General features: G+C 52.4%; 1 non-coding gene and 1 pseudogene across 1 annotated transcript; both read right to left on the bottom strand.

Moving 5' to 3' along the window:
• The window catches only part of LOC149221979 (25S ribosomal RNA), a 3765-nt pseudogene extending 3262 nt beyond the window's left edge, over positions 1 to 503 (bottom strand).
• A 248-nt stretch (positions 504 to 751) lies between these two features.
• LOC149221978 (5.8S ribosomal RNA) lies at positions 752 to 905 on the bottom strand. Its single transcript, XR_016249753.1, has one exon. It is a non-coding gene; the product is annotated as a 5.8S ribosomal RNA (ribosomal RNA).
• Between the last annotated feature and the right edge of the window lie 1595 nt (positions 906 to 2500).

The raw sequence follows: 2500 nt of genomic DNA, 5'->3' as shown, positions 1-2500 counted from the left end.
TGTTGGTTTGCACCTCAAGTCGAGCGGCGGACCAGCCTGAGCCGTTCCGCATCCGACCGAGACGCATTGACAGCCTCCATCCGCTTCCCTCCCGGCAATTTCATGCACTCTTTAATGCTCTTTTCAAAGTCCTTTTCATCTTTCCCTCGCGGTACTTGTTCGCTATCGGTCTCTCGCCCGTATTTAGCCTTGGACAGAATTTACCACCCAATTAGGGCTGCATTCCCAAACAACCCGACTCGCCGACAACGCCTCGTGATGCGGCAGGGTCACGGGCTGATGGGGCTATCACCCTCTCAGGCGCCCCCTTCCAAGGGACTTGGCCCAGGTCTGCCGCTGAGGACGCTTCTACAGAATACAATTTAGGCAGAGTCGTCGCCCGATTTTTATGCTGGGCTCTTCCCGGTTCGCTCGCCGCTACTAGGGGAATCCTTGTAAGTTTCTTTTCCTCCACTTAATTATATGCTTAAACTCGGTGGGTGTTCTCGCCTGAGCTGGGGTCGCAAAGTTGGAGCTAAATCTGCCCTACCCCATGGGAGGACAAGAGAGAGCAAAGCAAGTTCGAGCGATGCCACACAAAGCCCGCATCGGCTAACGCCGACTGCCCATCCAAGGGGACAAGATCACCGCTCGCCGACGCATGCCACGAAACATCGCTTGAGGTATTTCAGCCGACCACCCCACACGGGGCACAGACAACCAGCTCCACTGCTCCCCTAGCATATTGCAGAGAGCGCGTTTGAATGGGATGCGACGCCTAGATAGACGTGCCCTCGACCGAGGTCTCGGGCGCAAATTACGTTCAAAAACTAGATGATTCACGGGATTCTGCAATTCACACTAAGTATCGCATTTCACTACGTTATTCATCATAACAAGAGCTGAGATATCCGTTTCCGAGAGTCGTTTCCACGTGTATTACCAAAAAATCGGCCACAAAACTGAATAGGGGCACCCCCACAACAAATGTAAGGCCAAGGGGCAAAAGGAGGAAAAACGCATGAGAGAAAGAGAAACAAAGGTGTCTAACCCCCTCACAGGGGGAGGCTCGAACAGAGGACAATCTCCCCCAGCCCCACGCCCTCGCAAAAAGGGGGGAAATGCATGGAACAGCGATCAAGAAGGACTAGGGTGGCCACCCCGGGAGCTCGCACTGCTTTTAGCCCTTCCCCGACACTAGCCCACAATGATTCCCCCTTTTCTCCGTAGAGTTAGGGACCGAAAGGAAGAAAAGGGTAGAAAACAAAGCACAAACAAGGCACAAGCCTCCCAAAGCCCTGTGCCTTCGGGAACTGAAGGGGGGAACTAAACGGGACGACGATCAAGAAGGACTAGGGTGGCCACCCCGGGAGCTTGCACTGTGTTTCGTCCTTCCAGAACACCAATCCACAACAATCCCACCTTTTCTTCGTAACGCTAGGGGCCACGAAGAAGAAGGGAAGAAAACAACAAGAGATAAAGGGATATATCAACCGTGGCTACCGACTCACAAGGGGAGGCTTCAAACAGAGAACAAGCTTCCCCAACCCTGTGCCTTCACAAAAAGGGGGGAACTGCAGGGGACGGTGATCGAGAAGGACTAGGGTGGCCACCCTAGGAACTCGCACTACTTTTTGTCCTTCCCGAACACCAATCCACAACAATCCCACCTTTTCTCCGTAAAGCTAGGGGCCGAAAGGAAGAAGGGAAGAAAACAACATGAAAGAAAGAGAGATATCAGACGTGTCCACCGGCTCAAGGGGGAGGCTCAAACAGAGAACAAGCTTCCCGACCCCCGTGCCTTCGCAAAAAGGGGGGGAACTGCAGGGGACGGAGATCGAGAAGGACTAGGGTGGCCACCCTCGGAACTCGCACTGCTTTTCTTCCTTCCTCAACACCAATCCACAACAATCGCACCTTTTCTCTGTAAAGCCAACGGGCCAAAAGCAAGAAGGGAAGAAAACAACATGAAAGCAAGAGATATCAAACGTGGCTACCGGCTCACAAGGGGAGGCTCAAACAGAGAACAAGCTTCCCAAACCCCGCGCCTTCGGGAAAAGGGGGGAACTGCAGGGGACGGCAATTGAGAAGGACTAGGGTGGCCACCCTGGGAACTCGCACTGCTTTTCGTCCTTCCCGAACACCAATCCACAACAATCCCACCTCTCCTCCGTAAATCTAGGGGCAAAAGGAAGAAGGGAAGAAAACAACACCAAAGAAACAAAGATCCCAAGAAAAGAGAGAAGCTCAACAGCACGCCGAGTAGATGTCTGCTAACCAAAAAGAAATCAAACAAGGCACCCAATCAAAAAAGCGTCCCACCTCTTCACACCCTCCCACATGCATTCAGCACAACACCCTTTCCAGCTTTACAACATAGCAAACAACCAAGCAAATAAATCACAACCTAAAACTGACCAATAGAAAAGACAAGGGCCACGATGAGACCAGTGTCTGGAGCACATCACTGAGAGGCACACAGCCCCCCAACCCAGTGGCACAAGGCTTCAAATGACAAATA

The sequence above is a fragment of the Pinus tabuliformis genome, chromosome Q (assembly GCF_031772625.1).
Source record: "Pinus tabuliformis cultivar Carrire ecotype Pingquan chromosome Q, CPIR1, whole genome shotgun sequence".
NCBI lineage: Eukaryota > Viridiplantae > Streptophyta > Pinopsida > Pinales > Pinaceae > Pinus > Pinus tabuliformis.
This window is presented reverse-complemented; position numbering and strand designations above follow the sequence as displayed.